Below are 23,499 nucleotides of genomic sequence, written 5' to 3'. Positions count from 1 at the left end.
TTCTGTATTGAAATTTTATGTCAAGCTTTGGCAGCCTCCATCAAAAAGAATTTTGGGGATTCCACTATTTTACACAGCTTCCAAACATTAATTGAGAATGTGAATTTCACTTGGGGAAGCAGTTTTGCTTCATTTGTTAATTTTTATATCCTCAAAGCCTAGCAGAGACCCTGACGCATAATAAATACCTAATAAATATTTGTTGAATGAAGAATGAGAGAACTGACCTAATAAGCCTCAAATATTAAATGAAGAAAAAAAACAAAATGAAAATTACCACAATTACAGAGCCTCATGTTCTAAAAATTCGGACACCTCTGATCTAAAGAATTATAGGATTTTTAGGGATCTCAGGAAAATTGTGTCTTGCCCTAATACATATTAGTCCAAACCTAGTTTGAAGAAGAACAAGTGATCTTGGGTATTTATTTTCTTAGTACCTTAGTATTTTAAAAATAAAAATACACTTCTGGCATTTGACAAATGCTATCAGAGTGAATAAATTGGGAATTAATCATAGGCGGTCATTAGGGCTTGATGTTTGCTCGTCTATGTTGAGACCGAAATCAATCAAATGAACTAGCCTCTGTGCAAAATGTCAGTTGATTCCGGGCTTACAAACAATAACGCTAATAAAATTACTTTTATCGAGTTCAGATATTATTAAATTAATGAAATACATTGGGAAGGGTTTTAAAAATCAATTTTATTTCCATACTCATTTTTTAACTAAATAAAATTTACTTTAGACTTTGTTGTTATTCTTTCATTTTCCTGTTTGTTTTGTTGTTTACCTTGATACATTGATATTTTTCCTGCTTGATCTATTGCAATAACCTTTTAACAGGTTTCCCAGTCTTGAGGGTCTCATCCATTCAACTTAACTCAAATGGATAGCACTACTTCTATCTCCTCTGATCAAAAACCTGCAGGGACTCTCTATTACATAAAGAACAAAGTCCAAATTCCTCTCCCTTCAAGAAATGATCCCTGCTGCTCCTCCCTGCCTCTTAAATATATTTCAAACACAAGCATTCTCCCCATCACTACCGCCAACATCTTAGCTCAACTACCACCTGGATCATTGCAATAGAAACCTCCCTAAATCTGCTCTACCCTTTTCCTCCTCTACTTACAACATTGTACAGACACAAGTGAATTTTCAATTAAGCCGAATCATATCTTCACCCAACCGCCCTGCTTATTACAGCCTGATAGTGTACCTGTGTGCTCTTAAATCCATTCACGATGTTTTCTGTGCTGCTCTTTATTCCAGGGCACTGTTTCCTAAGGCCTCTCTCCTCCTGGTTGGTTTCCTCATAGGTTGTGAAAAATGAGATGTCACTATCCCAGCTGTAATATCAGCTTCTGTCCAGTAGTCACTTCCTCTGTGACCCCAGGTATCGCCGTGAAGGCCAACCATGGCTTTCTCTTGTTTCAGCTTCACCACACCACTTCTTCCCTCTATCCCTTCAGCAGAATGGTAAGCAGTGTCTTCTAGGTGCACCAAAACTATAAGCTGCTTCACTATCCTCCTTTTGGTTTCTCCACTTTCCTTTCACCTTTGTCATCAAGTCTTGCTGATAGAATCTTCAGTCTGAGATATCTGAAATGGTTACTGTTTTAGTGCTGGAACCCTTATTGGTAAATACATCTTCTCATTGTATTTGGGATGGAATTCAGTGGCTGTACCATAGCCTTTGAGGCCCTCTGTGATCTGCTCTTTGCTATCGTTGGTAACCTTACTCCAATTACTTAAATTACCTTTAATCATACCCTATATCTACCGCCAAGAAGACTCTTGCTTCTACTGAGTCCAAGAAAATTCGACTCATCTTTTAGCTCTAAACATGAATGAAATTCTTTACAGAAGAGCCTTCCCTGACCTACTCAAATGATTTTGTTTTCTTTTGTGCCTTAGATTGCTATTAACTGGTTCATTTTGTGGTGAACTGATTAAATTAGTATCTTCCCTACTAAGCCATGAAACTCAAAGTACCACAGATCACATGTATACCAAGGGACTAGTACAGGGGTGGTTACATGGGTGACACTCAACAAATATGTGTTGAGCTCACATTCAAATTCACCCTTTGGACAATATTAAAAGTTATAGAGTGTTAGGAACCAAGGATATAAGAAATTCCTCTGTTGGTAGAGAAGAGAACTAGAAGGCATTAAGTACTGCGAAGAATGTGAACACAATGACATAGCAACATCACACAGATAACTCTAGCATGGCCCAGGGGAGGCTGACGCAGTCAGAATGACCAAAGTTATACTGGTGAACTTGGGAATAGAGATATTTAAACTTGAGAGTCACAATTGTAAATTCACCTAAGAATCCACGAGTATTAAAAACCAATTCCCATGCCTCATTCTCAAACAAATCAATTAGCAATTCTGGTGTAGATCCTTGATTTTCTTTCATTACTCTATTCTGCAGGTAGGATTGGAAAGAACTGATTTGTTAAAGACTCGATATATGCAAAAGCATAGAAATGTTAACAGAAGGTGAGTAAATGAACTTCATACAGCACACATCTGTGTGGACTGCTGAAGAGATTATTTGAAGAAGATAAAAGATAAAACCCCAAGAAGTAAGACTATAGCAATAAGCAAGGAAAAAAATTGGAAAAAAAAACTATTTTTTTCCAGTTTATATGTTATAACGATATAAATGGGACACCACTGGAAAACTTTAAGCAGGGAAGGGAGAGATCCACTCAGGTCACAGTTTGAGAAAGATCCCTGGATTAGCTGCGTGGAGAATAAATTATCAGACTAGCCAAATGTAGTCCCACGTAGATATGTTTTGGAGACTTGCCATGGGGACTCATGACAAAAAGCCAGTGAGCTACATCTAAGGTGCATTTGTAAGGAGCTGCTTCTGTTTTAGTTGTAAATTCTGAAGTCTTTGTGATAAAGAAATTCATTTCATGCGGCACCTGGGTGAGGTGACTCAGTAGGTTAAGTACCTGCCTTCTGCTCCAGTCCTGGTCTCAGGGTCTTGGGATGGAGCCCCAGGGTGGGAGGGATACCAGCTCAGCAGGGAGTCTGCTTCTCCCTCTCCCTGCCCCCCTTTGTTCTCTCTTTCTATCTCTCTCTCTTTCAAATTAATAGAGGATCTTAAAAGAAAAAAAAAAGAAATTGAGTTCCCAACATACATTTAAAATGAAGAACAATATAATTTTAGGGTTTTTAAACCTCCAACATACTTATTTCACACAGTTCCCACAGCTTCAAAAGCCTGAAATTTGATGACACTGTACTCAGTATAGGTGACAGGTGTGATGATGTCACTCACTGCTCTTGCAACACTCCTGAGCACCTGAGTGTGCATGTACAGCTCACGGGACGTTGAGTGTTTGCATCTGATTTTGAGCCGCCTTCTGCTTTGTGCCATCAATTTGCAAATGAACGGTCAGTGGTGACATGGGGTGAAACCCAAGCTACTCTTCCTTTAGTTTCTTCTGGGCTTTTAGGCTCCTGAGGGCCATGGACCAAAATACAAATCCTGCCCGGCCAGGAGAGAAAGGGACGTGCACATCCCCTAAGTCACTGTGCCTCAAGGCTAAGAAGCTTGAAACAGTATCCTCTGGGCATGCCCTTCGAGAATGAGGTCGGTGAGAGTCCTCCTGAGATTTCTGTCTGCAGTCTCTGGGGGACCACTGGTCCACAGCTCCATGGGGTTTTCAATGGAGAGACTCAGCCAGTTCCTCCAGCTGCGCTCCATTGAATAGGGCCACCCTGAGTAGTGACTTTTCTTCCACCCCCGTAGGAGACAAATAAGCACATGGCGTATTTGGACTGGTGAGTGCCCTTCTCTCTCTGTGCCCCATGTGGCCGGTTGTTTCAAGTGCCTCTCGTCCAGGCTCTACACATCAGTTAAGCTCGGCTTACTCAATTGCTTGCAGGTAGCTGAGTGTGCTGGATGTTTTAGTTGGGACTAATCTCTGGTTCCCATATGGGGACAAGAGTATTATCACACTTCAGCCCACTAAAAAAAAAAAAAAAAGAGAAAAACAAAACAACCACTCCTAAGTGGGGAAGTAAAAGCTTTGCAGGTGTTCTCCTCCCTAATGGACCCAAACACTGCAGCTTGTGTATACTTTTATTTGCAAAGTGTTTTTCTCTGTCTGCATGTTTAGAATAAGACTAGTATAAAGCACTGCTGTTTAATTACTAGCAGGGCCAAAGGTTTCATTTTAATTCGAGATTATTTAAATAAAAACATTATTTATAAGTGAAGTACTGTTTTCTGTCCAAACATGTAAGAATGCTGCTTCTAGCTGGGATCCAGTGCTGCTACAGAAGAATTAAGTGTTGTTTTTCTATTTGCGTTGGATTTTTTTTTTAGAAATGGGATTTCTATTAAACCACTCATTATTTTAATCATGCCCAATTTTAAGATAAAATGAAACAGTGGAACACCCTTATGTATGAGTATTTCATTTATACCAATACTGATTATCTTATACACAAGCAAGATGTCAATATTATTGTTTTTCCATCTAGTTGATAAAACCACGTGATTGTCATCATAATCATTATCCTGATAAAAACATACATTAACACCACCTTCTATTTACATATTACTTGTTACTTTTTGAAGCCTATATACAGTCATCATTAATCAACAAATATACTTTATTCTGTGCACTCTGTCTTACTGTGTCAGGGATTGTGGTCAATTTGGAAAAAAATTGGTAAAAACACTTGAAATGCTTACAGAATAATATGAGACTACGATATCTTCTGTACCTACTTATCCTTCTATGTAATTATATACAGCCTCTTTACCAAAAGTACTAGGCAGCTTACCAGATAATATGAAAATTAAGTCACAAGTTTTCTACCCTCATTCAGAGCAAGGGAAAGACCAATACAATAATTTGTTAAGTGTTTTCTTTTTAAAATGTAACCTTCTATGGTATGACCTTTATGTCCAGTACAGAAAACTTTTATGCTAGAGTTAGGATTTGAGTTCAAATTCTGTAGATGTATGAGCCTAGTGAGGCAGAGAGCAGCTCTGGAAAAGGACAGACATATTTGATTCTGGTCACGTTATACTGGAACAAACGAAGGCTGAAGGGCCTTAAGGAATTTACCCAAAATCACTCACCAAATTCTATTGAAAACTTGTACCTTTGTTATTTATACTTACATGCGTATACAATATAGATAATATAATATAACACAACTAGAATGGGAACATAAACTAGACAGGTAATTTGTACATGTTACAAGTGATATAAAAGTTTTGAACTGACCCTATATATAATTGTCAATATTTCACTGATGGAGGAAGAAGATATTATTACTCTATAATGCAGTCATGTATTTATTAGTATTTATTAGTCATTGAGTCACAACAGTAAGTGAAAGAGACATGCTCCTTCCTTCTAGGACCTTCAGTTCTCATTGAGGGAGACTGGTAAACGGAAATGAGTGGAAAAAGAAATATTAGTAATTGCAGTTTGGGAAGGTGTCAGGATGAAATCTATAAGGAGGAACAAGGAATAACAACAAAGGAGGCTGATTTTATTTAGTTAGGTCGGTCAGGAAAGAGAAGACATAGGACAAGGACCATTACAGCTGAGACTGAAGGGTTGAGAAGGTATTACCCTTTGTGAAAGTAGGGAAGCAGAGCTGGCATGTGCAAAGATACTGAGGCTACAGGGTGCTCACTCCAGCTGAGGAACTAAATATCAGTCTCCATATAGCATCCAGCTCTTTGTATATTTGCCTGTCTTGGCATTTATCAAAATGTTTTCAAATTGGTGGTTTATGTGTCTATTTTACTCAACCTAGGTTATAAGTACCTTAAGGACACCTAAGCATAAAACTTACTTATTCCTACAAATATTGTTTGTAAGTATGAGTTATCACTGTTTTCAAAGATCTCAGGTGCATACTTTTGATAAACCAAAATGAAAGGCTTAAGAATTTTCTGGAAATACTAGCTTGTATATGTTATAATCTCATTTTTGGAAATAAGTGATTATGATTTTACACTTTAAAGTAATGTTATTAGGGCAGCCCAGGTGGCTCAGCGGTTTAGCGTCGCCTTCAGCCCAGGGCATGATCCTGGAGACCTGGGATCGAGTCGGGCTCCCTGCATGGAGCCTGCTTCTCCCTCTGCCTGTGTCTCTGTCGCTCTCTCTCTCTCCGTGCCTGTCATGAATAAATAATATCTTTAAAAAATAAAATAATGCTATTAAATATTTAAAAATGACAACCAATACAGATTCATATAGAAACTTTTGCAAAGCAAAATGAGAAAAAAAAGTAGAAAATAATCAAGTTTCCTATGAGCCCTACTCTAAAACCATTTGGGCTTTATGTGTAACTTTATGAAACCTAGGCACTTGGGTGTGTACGTGTCTGTATAGAGATATAAATGTAGATATGTACATACATATATGTTATATATAATACACATTTAATGTAGAAATATACTGTGATATCATCTTTAAACCTTTACATTTTTTGTAACATCCTATTTTCACTTAAAATTATATCCTGAAGATATTTACATACATAAGAAATCACAGTTACTGTGAGAATTTTAAAATCAAGAATGTCCACCAGTTTCTAAATGCTTTCTTTGTTATTTTTATTGAGGCTATATATTTTCTGTGTTAAACTTTTTCTGTAGTAAAAACATATTGGATCATTGTGTAATACTGAAGCAATTCTATAGTACTAGGATAAGTCATACCTGTTTATGGTTGATTTTTAAGTGCCTTAATTTGATTTGGTAATGTTTTCTTTAATATTTTTATATCCATATCCTGAAGTAAAATTTGATAAACAGTTCTCTTTTCTTTTTCATTTTTACATGTTGATAGTCAGACTTTTTCTAGAATTCTAGAATGAATTGGGGGACTTTTTTCTATAAGTTTAAATCTTTGTATGATAAAAATAGTGAGTGTCAATTTCATGATAGATTTCTGGTGATATTTGCAACACATTCTTTGGCTTTGGTATATTCAGCCTGTCTAGTTTCCTTTGAGTTAATTTCAGTCTTTAATCTTTTGTAATAAAAATAACTTATTTCACGTATAGTTTTAATTTTCAGATGTAAAATTGTACCCAGCACTGTGGTGGTGATCTTTCTTGTTCTTTGCTGTTTCTTTCCTTTTGCCTTTACCAAAATTTAAATTCTCTACTAGGTTTCTTGCGTTCTTTCTAGCAGTTGGTAATGTGCGGATTGAAGCAGTAGGACAGGGAGGTGGCAAACATATTAAATGTATTCAGTTGGCATCTCTTTCAAAGAAGAGGCATTGCCTACACCTCAGAGTAGTGCAAAGTTATTTCAGTATTATTCCCCTTCTCAATCCTCAAACCCACCGCTCCACTGGTTCCCTGGTCAGGGTGGTGGGAAGAATACATATTATAGGAATGTAAGTAGATGCTCTTTGGTCCCTTGAGTAAAGTACCCAGCCAACCACACATGTCCCTGCCTCTGCCTCTGATACTGGATTTCTTTTCCCCTTCTGAAAGAACACTGACAACTAAATGCATTTGAATAGCCTTCAGCTCTGATCGGAGCTCATTGTCTATTTATTCATACCCATTTTACGATTGCCAAAAGGGTTCTAAAACAGCATGTTGTTTATATATGAATTAAGATATTGGTATTAACACAGGAACATACTGAAATGGCACTTTTAATAACTTGAAAGATGTTCAAGACTCAAAAATATCTTTCTTCTAAAAACACAGTCTGAGTTGCCTAATATTTTCTAGGACTAGAATTGCATAATAGAAAAATAAAGTCAAGGGCAAGGAAGAGGATAAATTCTGTATTTGGAGACTTCTAAAACTTTCATTCCTTGGTCCATTTATTTTCTTCTGTGATAAACTCCTGAAATAATTAAACTATAATTCAAAAAGATATATATTTCAAATGTTGTCTTTCTCTTATCTCGAAGTTCTGTTTGATTTTATCACAGAGTACTTACCACAGGAATCGTTTTGGTAAAAATAACAATAACTGCTAACATTTGTTGATTACTTATATCTCAGGCACTACACTAAACTCTCTGCCTGAAGTAACCCATTTCATTCTCCTGACCACAATAGGAAGTGGGCATTATTAAGAGCATTTAGGCATGGAGGGGTTAAATAACTTGGCAAGGTCACACAGCTAGTTAGTGGTGATCCAGAATAAAAACCCAGATAGTCCAATAGAGAATTGATGTTAACAATAGGTGGATTCATTTTGGGACAATTAAAATTAACATTTTTAAGTAAAGTCTCAAAGTCCCCTTGGTGATATATGATATTCAAATTCTACTTATGATTATATGTCATAAAATCAAATATTGATCAGTGTGAATCAAATACCACTTTTATAACTCAAGTTTAAGAAGTACAGAAAGTGACTTTTTAGCTGCATTATCAAGAATGTGGAAGAGAGGCAATACATTTGACGGTATTTTTAAAGCCACATTGCTAATATTAAGTAGAAAAGTCAGTACCAGCCCTGAAACCTCAGAGGGAATGCCAAGGAAGTTTGGTTGGGAGTGTTGTTGTTATTCTTGTTTTTTTACCCATGACATTACTGACTGCAGCTGTAAATGATCTTAAAACGTGCGACTCTTGCTGTAGGATTCTCTGCCTATATCTCTATTTGCAATGCTCTGAGAATTTATTTTGTACAATGAAGTTCATCATACTCCTGCTTCTCCAGAAAAAAAAAAAAACCCAGGCAGAACACACCCCAGGTATGTCACTTTTGCTTTTTGTTGCCACACACCTCCCTAAGGGAGTAAGCACCAAGCAGACTGTATCTTCTTTGTAAGCAAAGGGAAAAACATGTGATACATCCTCCTCTATTAAATGACTCTCCTTTTAGTAATCATTTATTCATGCTGTTGTTGATTAAGAAGACATTTTTGATAATACACAATGACTCCTTTGCTGTCTGATGAAACAAAGATACATAAACAATAACCCAGATCGTAAAATGTTATAACATACTGGGTGACGCCAAGTCTTCCTTCTCTCCCAATTAGTCAAGCAACAGATGGTCAGTGGATGAAGTGGAAATTTAAGAGCCTTCACACAATTATATCAACTGCACATCAAACTATCTGAAAGGTAGTAGAATGATGTACTGCATCTTGTTTCAACCATGTTAAGAACAAGGTTTCAGATACTTTTTTTTTTTTCATATAGGAGGTCACCTAACAGTCTGGTCAACCCAACATGAGAATAAGTTTTAGAACTCAAGCTTAATGTCCTTTCTTGCATCAGAATGCATTCTATAAGCTCTTGTGACAAGACAAAAAACAGGGCCTGGTTGATGTTGACTTCCAATGAAGACTGAAGCAAATCTAATATTCTGGGACAAATTGCATATTGTGTGTAGCAGGAAGTCAGTGAGGGAGAAGGAATAAGCCAGGGGCTAGTTTCTCCATCACACTAACTCCATTTCCTGGAGTAAATCAATCTCACTAGCCTCAATCTTCCCATCTACAATGACAATATAGTCTCCTGAGTCCTCTTGAGGGATATTTGAAGAACCCCAACTAAGGGCTGGTAAAGAATCTTTCCACTTTTAACATGCTGTCACTTTTATAATTCATTAATAACAATGTTATTTCTACCTCTATTCAGGAATAATTCTTGGTGATATAGATGTGCTATCTATGCATTATTTAGAGGTAGCAAGATTGAAACACAAAAATGTAACATTCATGATGTTAAAATGCATTTGAGAACTTCAGGTTGATTTCCATTTATCCATAATATTAATGTTAACATATTATTGTTAATAATATATCATCAAAACTCCCTAAGCAAATTGAATTATCTGTCTTGGCATAGATGTGGAAATTAGTGTCATCCCATTTAGTGATTGGCAAACTGTTCCTTAGATGAACATTCTTTTTTGTGACATTCTGTTTTAAGTGAATGCATTTATTGTTTACTTTTTCTCCCTTGGGCCAGATATAAGATACTTGAAGTTAGCTTCAGATCTCAAATAAGTTTTTCTACCTAGTATCTAGTCTGACATTATAGAGACATTCACAATTAGTAGAAAATAACATATCTGTGATATTATTTTGGAGAAAAATAAAATTTGTAAAAGTTCATTTTAAAATATTGCTACTTTACTATTTTACATTTCTCTTGCTAGTAAATTTGACAACTTTGTGCGTGTGTGTGTGTGTTCTCCAATAATACTTCACTTAAAAAACAGGCAGTGGGTTGACTTTATTGGCTGATCAACAACTTTATACAACTGATCAATATTTGACATTAAGCTTGCTTTCTTCCTCTTTCTCTCTTGAAAACTCTGATCCAGATCTTTTCTTATTTTATTTAAATCTTTTCTTATTTTTTCATATTTAAAATAGTACAAACCATTATGGAAAAATAACAAAGAGTATAAAGAAGAAAATTACATTAGCCAGAGATAAGTATTTTTGTTCTGATTACAAAAATAATACATAAATAAATTTGAAGACTTATTAAAAGGATTAACCTTCACACAAAACAGGTGCTCTATTTTCCTAGTACAATGATTCAACATTAATATGTTACCACTTCTCTTCTTTATCTTCATTGTTTATTATTGCATTTTCTAGTTTATAACTGCTGCTTGTTTTCAAGGATATTTACACATTGTTTCTCACATACAATCTCCCAAATAGTGATCCCAAATGTAGAAAATATAAAGAAATGGTGGGAAAACTTAGTACATGAAAATATACTAATAATTCCAGACAAAGTACTAGGGAGAAGCAATATCTAAGGAGAAGCCAGGAAGTCTGTAACCTTGTATTAACCATATTTTAGAAAGGGAAGCAATTCAGGAAAATCCTGGATTTAGAAGGCATTTATAATTTAATACATGTTTTGGCCTTTACACACGTTCTATAGTTATTGCTGGGCATTTGAATATCTCAGGAACAAATCAACAATGCATTAAAATTAGCTATAAAATAACTACCGTCTTTGTATTAATTATGAAATTAAAATGCTCCAATGAACCTTGGGAAAAGTAGTCTTCGCCCACCACTCATTGCCAAGAAATAACAAAGGAGAGAGTTCATCCCAAAGAAATGACATTTATAGCAGAAATCATTGATGCTACAGTACTCTTGCAGATAAACTCTGCAGAGTTGGAAAAGAATAAGGCTATTTTAAGGGACTGTGTACCCCAAAACATTCTAGTAAAACTATCTATGAAGAAATATGGTTATTCATTCATCAAGTAAAAGTCAAGTAACAGAAACATCTAAATAATTAATTTCTTAAAAGAAAATCTGCATATATGATCTTTATGTTGTCAGTTTTGAATCTCTTCTAAGGCTCCTAATGTTTATGTCTTAATAGGAGGAAACCTGTGTGGAGAAATTTTAAGGACCTTTCTTCTATTTTAAATCACCACTTTCATGGGGAAACAAATGGCTTTGAAAACCAGGTTGTGAGAAGACTTTTATCCAGAACTGACACTCTCTGTGTTATTTAATGGAGTTGGTTCAAGTATTGAGTATTCTTTAAAACCCTCTTGCATAGAATGTAAAGAGAAATTTTATTTGAGGGATTTATATTTATATTTATATTTATGTTTAGCCTCATATGAATATGTTATGGGGAAGTAATTTGCAATTAAACAAAGAAGTTTATTTTTTAATAATTTCTTGGATTTCAAGTGCAGTGAATGCCAAAGTGTACCCTACATTCTATCACTTTTGGGAATAGGGCACTGCAAAGAATTTGTCTTCTTAGAGACCATCTAACTGATCCACTATAGAGTTGAGAATTACAGAGGGGCCTGCTTCCAATGCATGTCTGCCATTAGAATCACTACTGGCTTGATATGCTGTTGTTCCAATAACCAATGTGAAGAATCAACAGTACAATTGGAAAATTCATTCAACTAGCAAATGACTGCTTAGGGAGATTAGCTGGAGTCGTCTTCTCTTAACTTGGCTAAGATCTAAATTTTATTAAGAGAGATAGAGTAAAGATGAAGTGCACTGAATCATTAAGCCATGTCAGAATACATAAGACTTGAGAAAGAATTGAAAACAAAGAAGTTTGCAGTTCCATTAGAATTTCTCCCAAAGAAAGGGGTGATATGACATGGTTATGAAAAAGTAATCCATCCATTTGCTTGTAAATGTATGAAATTGTAGGTATTTCCACATACGTGGTTAATGTTTTGTTCATGCTAAGGAACATGTGCTTAGGATTAATCAGTGTGGAGACTTTGTTAGTTTTCCTCGTCTTCCACCACCTGCTTTTCTCCATTTTTCTACTTGTGTCTCCATACTGAAGGTCACACATGCTTAGCATGGGACTCTCCTAACAATGCTCACACTTTTGGAGAGAACAGTGCACTAATTAATCAACTTAAAGCATTCAATTTTAAGCATCCAATTTGTTTGTTTGTTTTTACATAAAAAATCTCTACCATGTCTAAATGTCTTCATAATGGGTTATCTATTCTTCATACTCAGAATGCTTTTTTCACATGTATTTTAGAAATTCAAAGGGAGTAACATATAAAAAAGAGATTACAGACAAAGTTGAAAATGAAATATAACTACAGCTGAAAATTGTCATGCATGCTTTTCCTTAACTATTTTGATTAGTGGTTCATATTTTTATTAATAAAATAAACAAAAGTACTTCACTTTTCTGCTAATATTGACCTGGTCAGTATTTTAAGTACTCTCAAAAATTTTCTTCCTTTGATTATTAAGTTAGTCAATAGTAGCAGCCATTAATGGTAAACGCACATTATTTTTTTAGTTGCAAATGACAACGTATAAAGTAATTTTATACACCATTTGGAAAGATTTTGTCTTATTAAGCATTGGTGGACATTTAAATTTTCTTTTATTCACTTTTCCATGGATTCTTTATTTCAAAGAAGTCAGGGCATTTTACAAATAACTAAAATTATTTAAAATTACTTTCAAAATAACTTTTAACAGTACATGTGGGAGCAGAATAAATAGTTTTTTGTATCATAACCAGGACTCAAGTTATATGAGATCTCTTTCAGGTCTGAAAACATTTAGCTAATTTGTTTTCCATCCCACATGTCTTAACTTCCCACACCATAGTCCTTTCCCTGAAAGCAATTACACTGGAATGGGCATGAGATGTATCCTACTATTTTCTGAAGACTCATGTGAGCATGCTAGGGAGAGAAAGTTGTGGCTTAGAAGTCAGGCTGCTGGAGAAATGGAGAATGTACCAGGCTTCTACTTTTAATTCCTTCCTCTTCACAGGATACTTGATAGTCATAATGAAATTGAATTGCTGGAATCACATGACCTATCTTAAAAATAGAGAAAGAAAGTGAGGATCTGGGTGGCTCAGTTGGTTAAGCATTGGACTCTTGATTTTGGCTCAAGTCATGACCTCAGGGTCATGAGATCCCCTTCCCTCCCCTGTGTAAGACTCTGCACTCACACCTGGTGTGGAGTCAGCTTGAGATTCTCTCTCCCTCTCCCTGTGCTCCTCCCCCACCTTGTTCTCTCTCTCTCTCTCTCTCTCTGTCTCTCTCTCTCTCTGTCAATAAATAAATAAAGTTAAAAATAGAACTACTCTGCGCCCCAGCAATTACACTGCTGGGGATTTACCCCAAAGATACAGATGCAGTGAAACGGCAGGACACCTGCACCCCAATGTTTATAGCAGCAACATCCACAATAGCCAAACTGTGGAAGAAACCTTGGTGTCCATCGGAAGATGAATGGATAAAGAAGATGTGGTCTATGTATACAATGGAATATTACTCAGGCATTAGAAACGACAAATACCCACCATTTGCTTCAACGTGGATAGAACTGGAGGGTATTATGCTGAGTGAAGTAAGTCAATTGGAGAAGGACAAACACTGTATGGTCTCATTCATTTGGGGAATATAAAAAATAGTGAAAGGGAATAAAAGGGAAAGGAAAGAAAATGAGTGGGAAATATCAGTGAGGGTGATGGAACATGAGAGACTCCTAACTCTGGGAAACGAACAAGGGGCAGTGAAAGGGGAGGTGGACGGGGAGATGGGATAACTGGGCACTGAGGGGGGCACTTGATGGTATGAGCACTGGGTGTTACGCTATATGTTGGCAAATCGAACTCCAATAAAAATATACAAAAAATATAATTAATTAAGTAAGTAAGTAAGTAAAATCTCTTCTGAAAATAGAGAAAGACAGTTATTTAATGAAAGCAGTATGAGTAACTAGTGATCCAAATTTAACTATAACTAGCAGATCTTATTTAATGACCTGCTTTGACATTAGGTCTAACACTTAAGATTTCATCATTATTCATTTTGTTGAATTGGTGTATTGATATAACTAAATTATCATTCTACTCTAGAAAGTTCTAAGAAAAACATTTCCAGCCATACTGCTTACCTTCATTGCTTACAGAAGGTATCCATTTATAGGCAAATGAAATAAGAATCTTTCATTTGAAGAAGAGAACCCAGCAAATGTATGGAGAGCTCAGTTGGACTTGATATCCAACTTAAAATTAATGCATTCATTATTCTCTCATTCTGGTGATGTTTAAGCTGACAATATGGTCTGGATCTATTGCTTGCCATCGTAAATATTCCCAACATTAAGGAACACTTATTCAAATAACAGTATAAGCGCCGCTTTATCAAACTAAAGTGTTAAGGTTGAATAACTTTTGCATTTACCTGGATATAGTTACCAGGTTGAAAATATTGGAATAAACTACACTTGTAAAAATGAAATGGATTTTAAGTATAGACTATTAGGTATTATTTCTCCTTTTTAAAAGCTCATTACAAAAATAATAGGTTTTTGAGGCTATTGTTTTTGTTAACAACTTGTGATTTTTATTTTTCTGTTGGTCTTTATACCTTGGTTTGTGTTTATAATAGGCTACAACCCCTAACTTCCACCCACAACATATATTAAAGAAAAATGCTAAATGACAAAAATGACAAAATTGGCCTACCACATTTATTTACAGTAACAATCCCTTTACTATCTATTTTTTCATAAGATATTATTTACTTGAGAGAGGGAGAGAGAGCATGAGCAGGGAGAGGGGCAGAGGGAGAAGGAGAAGCAGACTTCCCACTGTGCAGCTATATACCAAGCCTGACATGGGGCTCAATCCCATGACCCTGAGATCATGATCTGGGCTGAAGTCAGATGCTTAACTGACTGAGCCACCCAAGCGCCCCACCTTCAGTTTTAGATCATTAGCACTAGTGCTATAACACATTTTAGTTTGAGTGGTTTCATACAAAAGTACAGTCACATATGGTTATTTATGCCTTGAGAAGCCAGCCATTGTCTTTTGGCCAAAGTCTAGGAGTCACTGAGGAAGGTTTTAGTGTTCCTTAAACTCCTTAGAACACATATCCATTACTAATGCCAGCCAGCATTTTAATATCTGACATTGAAATATTTTTCCCTTTGCCATGCCTTTACAAATCCCAAATATCCAATAATTTTCATTTCATAGGATGATTATGAATTTATATAAATATGAATTATTTCTTTTGTCATGGGAAGGAGGTTGTGATATACTATAAAAGCAAGACTTAAAGTAAAAAATGGTGAAAGTATTGTTTTACTTCTACCTCAAAAGATTTAAAGCCTCCCTTCTCCTGTGTTTATATTGCCTCTTTCACATGGGCATTGATCCCACAGAGAGATACTCTTTAGTACACAGTATGCATAGAAGTCACAATGGTAAATGAGGGAATCATTTTCATGCACAAGGAGTAAAGAAAGTCAAAATGGAGGAACGATGGCTTTTTTAGGACTTCCGTAAAGTAGAAATTCAAAATGCTGTTCGATGTAAAATGTCTTCTGTAGAATAAAATAAATAAGTAAATTCAGCACTTGGTCATTTCTTAGCATACAGTAGGCACTCTGTGAATGTTTATCAATGAAGGAGCAAATGATCAAGTGTGTTCACAACTCTTCAGTGCTAGATCTTGAGTATGAAATGGTCATTGTCTCCTGATCATGGGAGTTCCTTGGTTTCTCTTACAATTTGCTTGCTCTGCTTCCACTATTCAGACGTTCCAACTTACCCCCCTTTGCTAGACCTTTCCCTGATGGTACCACATTATGCTGAAATGCTTTTCAAGCTTTTTTTTTTTCTTTTGGAGATTTTATGTATTTGAGAGAGAGAGGGAGAAGAGGCAGGGGAGGGACAGAGGTAGAGAGAGAGAGAGAAGGGGAGAGAGAGAGAGAATCTCAAGCAGACTACCTGCTGAGCACAGAGCCTGATGCAGGGCTCTATGCCAAAACCCTGAGATCATGACCTGAGCTTAACCGAAAACTTAATGAACTTAATGAACTTAAAAACTTTTGAACTTAATCAAAAGTCAGACACTTAACCGACTGAGCCACACAGGTGCCCAAAATTAGCTTTTCCAACATAATCTTTCACTGTTATGCTGTGAGTTCTCTGAAAGCAGGAGCAAAGCTGTATTTTTCATTAAGCCTAGTTTCCATTTGAGCCCAACTGCCCTTTCTCCCCCTTCCTTCTCTGTTGACTGCTAATCCTTTCTGATTATAGCCATATGAGGGGTTCATTTCCAACCCAAGTCTTATTGTGTTAATATTTTCTTAAAATGATTAAATGACTTCCCATTGCAATAAGGCAATATCTAAAATTGTCCATTATCTGATCTTTGTCTCCTCCAGATCTATTGTGTACTTCTCATGCCTTGTGCTTTCGTCTTACTGCTTTTCTTTCAGTGCCTTCACTGTGTCAAGTTATTTTCTATCTCAATTCCTCCTCTCCCTGGAATGCCTCAATTTACTCCCAGCTCTGCCTGGCCAATTACAATTCAGCCATAAGATCTTCATAAAAGTGTTAACTGTGCATGGGAATCTTTCCTTAGTTTTCCTGTTTTAGTAAATTGATCTGCAGCACACTGTGTTTTTTCTTCTTATGAGTGGTTGGAATTTGTAATTAGATATTTATTTGTGTGAACCTCCTCAGATTAGGGTCCATGTCTTTCCTATTTAGTATAATAAAATCAGCTTTTATCTTAGTAGCTGGCACAGAGTATATTCTTATGAAATATTTGATTAGTAAATAAATCTTGGTTTTGCTTCCAATTATGAACACTCTAAAGGAAAGAAGACAAAACCAAAAGAAGAAGGGGAAAAAAAAAGTGGGAGGAAGAACAGTTGGTGAACAGTTTTAGAAGACATGATAAGAATTTGACTTTGAATGGTAACACAATTTCAAGTGTCATGTGCACTGGAAAAGTGAACGAAGGAAATAGAAGTTTGCAGATGCCTGATTGAGTCACTCCATACCCACTAAAGAAGAACCTCTTAAGATGGGGCTCATCCATCTGCATATTTTAATGTCCATAGGAGATTCTCCTATGAAGCTGCCTTAAAGAGCATGCCCTGGAGGAAGCAGGGATCTCAGGAGGCTGACTGAGAAATCAGAAACACATCTTCTTACCTCAGAACATCTTCAAGGGACCAACAAAATATTTGAATGTACTGATTGTCTGAATACATAGCCAGATGTTTTAACTCTGTAAGCAACAGCAAATACGTGCAAAAAAACATAAATAAATATGTACTTACTAGTTGTTCACCACACTGAAAAATAAGCAATTTGAGGCTTTTGCCAATATGCAAAAGTACAAAAGGACTTGCTAGAATCTGCTTCTTCTACTAGTCTTCTCTGAACTAGACATAGGTAAACCATTATCCAATTTTCATTGTTCCCTTCAAGATGTTCAAGAGATACTATTACAGGGAAGATACTAGGATATTCTGTGCCTAATCACGAACAAAGTGAAAAATATCCTTCCAACTTAATCTAAACATTATTGACCTATTTCTGAAATCCTTTTTAAAATTCAATTCATTAGAGGGTTTAAGGGGTATAAACACCTTAAAAAGGGGCAGAGCTGCTGCCATATATGGTAACATGCTAATCATAGATATTAAGAATTATCTACAGATCTAGACATTGTGTGATTTATATATAGTGCAATCAAACACTGCAAAGACCAAACATCTGAGTTAAAAATGTAGATATCCTGGTTCCTCATAATTTTAAAAAATTTTCCTGCAAAATTCTTTCTTAAAAAACAGAGAACTCGGGATCCCGGGTGGCGCAGCGGTTTGGCGCCTGCCTTTGGCCCAGGGCGCCATCCTTGAGACCCGGGATCAAATCCCACATCAGGCTCCCAGTGCATGGAGCCTGCTTCTCCCTCTGCCTATGTCTCTGCCCCTGTGTCTCCTTTATCTCTTTCTTTCTCTGTCTCTCTCTCTCTGTCTCTCATGAATAAATAAGTAAAATCTTTTTTTTTTTTTTTTTAAGTAGAGAACTTACTGTTACTACCTCAACTCCATAAGTGAAGTACAGGTTTTGTCCAATGAGGGGCTGAACTGTCTTTTGTAGGAGGAGAGGCCAACTGAATAGAATGCCCCCTGCAGGAGCAAAAATTGAAAATGGATATTTTCTGGTATCCTGCTTCCAATAATATCAGCCAATCATGTCTACTTAAGTTGAGATCATTAATTCCGTGAGAGAAATTGCCAGCCTTGGGAAGAATTTGGATGACAAAGTTAAACTCTCAAGGCAACTTTGCTAGGATTACTATATTAAGTAATGTATAGGTAAGGATTATTTATATAGGATTTGTTTCATTTCAATAGAATTCTGAAAGTTTTGCTTATTCTGTAAATCAGTTCTGTGGGACTACCAGCATAAGGCATATTCATGCTCAAAATATGACTATTATGAGAGAAAGTGATTTAGCAATTGTATTTTGCAACACAAAATCACCCTAAGTTATACTATATGTATATGGTATAAGGAGTTGTGGGAAAAATGTGTTTAGATAGAATAATCCTCTTGTTCTAGCCATGCATTTAATTTAAAACATATTTTTATCCTTTTAAAGAAATAAGTCGTTTTTAAAGCTACCATTCTTTTTATTTGAGTACATTAGAGGAAGTGCTCTCTTACCTAATATATATGTTTTGAAATTATACTACATGCAGAAGATTCCTTTCGTTAGATGATTTATTAGAATAAAAACATCTAATATAGTTACAATCATCACTTTCAGATTTTAAAACAAAAAAAGCAAAATGAAAAATTTCTTTGTGGTAAAGTATTTACAAGATTCTAGAGGGACAAGGAGAACAAGAATACACTAGAGAAGGGCCTAAAACTAAAAAAGAAAAAGGGAAAAGTAAAGAAAGGAAGAAATTGCATGAGGAAATAATTACCAGTTGGATAGTTATCAGATATGACAAAGTCATTTAGAAAAATCAAACAGTCTAAAAGAGACTATAAAATCAGTAATTTTGGTTACCAGAAATAAAATTAAAAATACAGAATATCAAATTTTGTGGTAAAAACTGAATTTCAAAACATAATGTATTGGTTAAAAAAGAAACTAAACACAGCTGAAGAATCAATGAGTGAATTTAAAGATAAATTTGGGAAAATTATGGAAATGAAGCAAACAGAAATGAAAACATAATACAGTATTTAAGATGTAGGAAAGAAATTCAAACGTTTGTGAAATGGATTTACATAAGTAAAAATAAGGAGAAATGGGTGAGCTATTAGAATATACATCAGCTAAAGACTTTATAAATGAGAGAAGATTTGATTCTTCATTTTGAAATAAGCCACTAAATTCTAAGAGAAGAAAACAAGAATAAATCCATTCCTAGGTAAGTTGATATTAAGGAGAATAAATGCTAAGGATAACCGCAGAGTAAAGAAACAACTTTTAATAATAAAAGGATAGACAGAGGATATTACATCAGCAATAATAGTATGCACTACGTAAAGGGATTAGTATTTTTCAAAATTTTCCAAAAATTTTCACACAGTGAAAATAATTGTCAGTTTAGTATTCTATACCTAGCTGAATTATTATATAGACCAAGAAAAACAAATACTTTTAGGAAACAAATAAACATATTACCATTAACAGACCTTCACTTAAACATATAGTCCAGTAAGAAAATTGAACCCAAATGGACCTTAAGGATACACAAAGCAGTGTTTAGCAAAATATAGTAATTGTTCATTAAACATAAATATGTCCTGATTCTTTAATGACATATGTATAAATATATATAAACAACAGTGCCAATGTTTATTGAATGTCAATACACATATAAATTAAAAAGTTGAATAATTCTAAATATTTTCAGCAGAGCATACATAGTTAAATTCAGAATTTATTAAATGAAGACATGTTAAAAACATAAATGTAGGGCAGCCCGGGTGGCTCAGTGGTTTAGTGCCGACTTCAGCCCAGGGCGTGATCCTGGAGACCCTGAATGAGTCCCACATCTGGCTCCCTACAGGGAACCGGCTTCTCCCTCTGCTTTTGTCTCTGCCTCTCCCTCTCTCTTTCTCTCTCTCTCTCTCTCTCTCTCTCTGTGTCTCATGAATAAATAAATAAGATCTTAAAAAAATAAATGTATCCACTGAAAGACTGGAATATAATTTCGAAATTAGAAGAAGAAAAGTAGGGGCACCTGGGTGACTCAGCGGTTGAGCGTCTGCCTTTGGCTCAGGTTATAATCCCGGGGTCCCAGGATTGGGTCCCTCATCAGGCTCTCTGCAGGGAGCCTGCTTCTCCCTCTGCCTAGGTCTCTGCCTCTCTCTGTGTGTCTCTCATGAATAAATAAATAAAATCTTTTTTAAAAAAAAGAAGAAAAGTTAAAGGAGGAAACTAAAGATAATTCAGTAAATTCAGTATAAAAAATGAAGAAATGAGAAAAATATATACAGACGTCATCAAAATGATGGCAAATAGAACAAACATAAATTTCAGAAATAAGCATCTATATATACGTGTGTATATATAAAGTTACAATAAATGTAAAATGTAAATTATTTTTAAACTAGTATTTATGAATCTAACAAATTTCATGTAAAATTTTCAATAGATAGCTGTGAAATATAACAGCACAAAAATGTTTAAGATGAAGGGTAAAATTCAGAAAACCCACAAGAAGTTAGTAAAGATTTATTAATATGAGGTCAAATATCAATTTGGGATAAGAATAAGGAAAAGAATTACTGTAGATATATATAAATATGTAATTATACAGAAACAGTTTTGGGGTTTTTGTTTTTTGTTTTTTGTCTTTTTAGGAAACTGTTCTAACAATGGACCTGAAAATATATGACAAAATATCTTGTAAATATCTGGAACCTGGAATGCTAGCTAAAAGAATGACAATGTAACACTTCCAACAACTAATAGCACAGTGATACATGAACCTGGATAGTTTTCAGTTTCATCAGAAAATACTGGAATGTGCATCATGACTAAAACAAGTACAAGTTCTCTTTTTATGTTTCAAAGTCTCTACAACATTTAGAAGTTTTGCTTCCTTTACAACTCCAGAGTTGGTAATTTGGCCACTTCAGTTTTATTGATTTTCTGTGGCTATTTCCCCCTCCATTTTGTTAATTTGCATTTTATCAATATTGCATCTTTCCACTTATTTTTAGATTTATCCTTTTATTCTATTCACTTTTTAGCTTTCTAATATGACTGCAAACTCATCGATCTGAGCATTTCTTGTTTTCTTGTATATGCATTTGATGCTGCAACTTTACCTATAATTAGATTTATTTGCATCCTATGTATTGAGTTCTAAATAGTTCATAGTTTCTGTTATAAATATTATCAGGAAATCTTTTTCACATTCCTGATGACATACATTTTCTTTTCTATGATATATAGATTCTTTTTGTCCTTGATCAAGATAGTTCTTGGTACATATTTCACGTATACTTAAAGTAATTAACTATTATTGTGTAATTGTGGGTTGCAAGTATTCACTAGATTGACTTTAATTTTTAGATTCAAATTCTTAGCTGTCATCCTCATGCTTATTAATAATTTGGTTCATGTATTCTGTGAGTTTCTGCTAGGAGAGTTTACAACTTTGCATTGAGTTTTGTTTTGTTATTTACTAATGAAGCTGAAAACTGTCCAGGTTCAACTGTCACTGTGCTATTTCTAGGTCTTCAATTCTGTACCAGGTTTAATAACTCTACCTATTGTTACTTTCTTTCTACCATTTGCAAAGTTAATTTTGCATTGACTAATGAGCTAGATGAATAAAGATAACTTCAAAACTTCTAAGAAGAAGTAGAGGAGATTTTCTTTATGATTTCCATACATGGTCAGTAGGATTAACAACTACTGGCAATATATAAATAAATTGGAAATGAGAGGTGCCTGGGTGGCTCACTCGATTACGCATCTGCCTTTGGTTCAGGTCATGATTTCAGGGTCTTGAGATTGATCCCAGAGTTGAGTTCTGTGCTCAATGAGCAGGCTGCTTCTCCCTCTCTCTCTACCCTTCCACTCCCCACCCCTGTGCTCTCTCTCTTTCAAACAAAGAAAATATTTTTTTTAAAAATGAACATACCATACAACTCAGTAATTTGAAGTACTTATTCGAAGTACTTACCATAAATAAACTTTCAAAAAGTAGAAGCACTGTTATTGCAGCATTGCATATAATTAAAAAAAAAAAAGGAAAAAAAAAGTCCAAAACAAAGAAGAGGGAAAGTAGACAATAGACTAGTCATAAGAAGACATACTGCAAAGCACTCAAAATGAGCGGAATATCTTAATGCAACATGTACAAATCTGGAAGACATGATATTAAGAGAAAAAAACTTCAGAATGAAAAGTTCTTATAAGGAATCATGTAAACCATAAAGGCAGTAATTTAGTCCCTATATATATATATATATATATATAGGGACTAAAACATTTGTAATATGTTATATATATGTTATATTTATGTTATATATATATTTAGTAATATATAATATAAATATGTATTTAGTAATATGTTATATGTATTTAGTAATATATAATATAAATATATATTTAGTAATATGTTATATATATATATATTTAGTCCATATGTACATATGGACTAAAACATTTGCATTAAAGTATAAAATATGCACCTAATTGATGCATGCCATCCTTGGAATAGGTTGCTTCAAGAGAGGTGGAGGATAAGTAGAGAACACTTTGAAAGCAATTGTGCCCATAATGATTATGCATTAAATATGTACATTTGTATTGCATGGGTAAATGGGTACATGAGCATTTAATTGTTTTTCTATATTCTCGGATATATAAATATATGATAGGATTAAAATAAATCAAATTAAATTAAGCAAAGCCTGGATTTCAAGTGACACAAATAAAACTTAAGAAAGTTAAAGCTAACAGAAAATTTGTTGACTGGGGACTTAAAATTTATGGGCAGCAGGCATCAGGCATAGATGGATCCAAGTACTCAAATAATATCATAAGTAGTCTACCTTATTCTCATTCTGTCACTGGGGCCTTAATCCTATGTGCTTTCTTTCTTCCTTCTTTATCTAAGTTCTCCTTGTCTTATTTCATTCTGCCTACACCTGTCCACGTGATGACAAGATTGTCCCAGGTAGCTTCCCTCTTCTAAA

The sequence above is a fragment of the Vulpes lagopus genome, chromosome 5 (assembly GCF_018345385.1).
Source record: "Vulpes lagopus strain Blue_001 chromosome 5, ASM1834538v1, whole genome shotgun sequence".
Taxonomy (NCBI): Eukaryota; Metazoa; Chordata; class Mammalia; order Carnivora; family Canidae; genus Vulpes; species Vulpes lagopus.
This window is presented reverse-complemented; position numbering follows the sequence as displayed.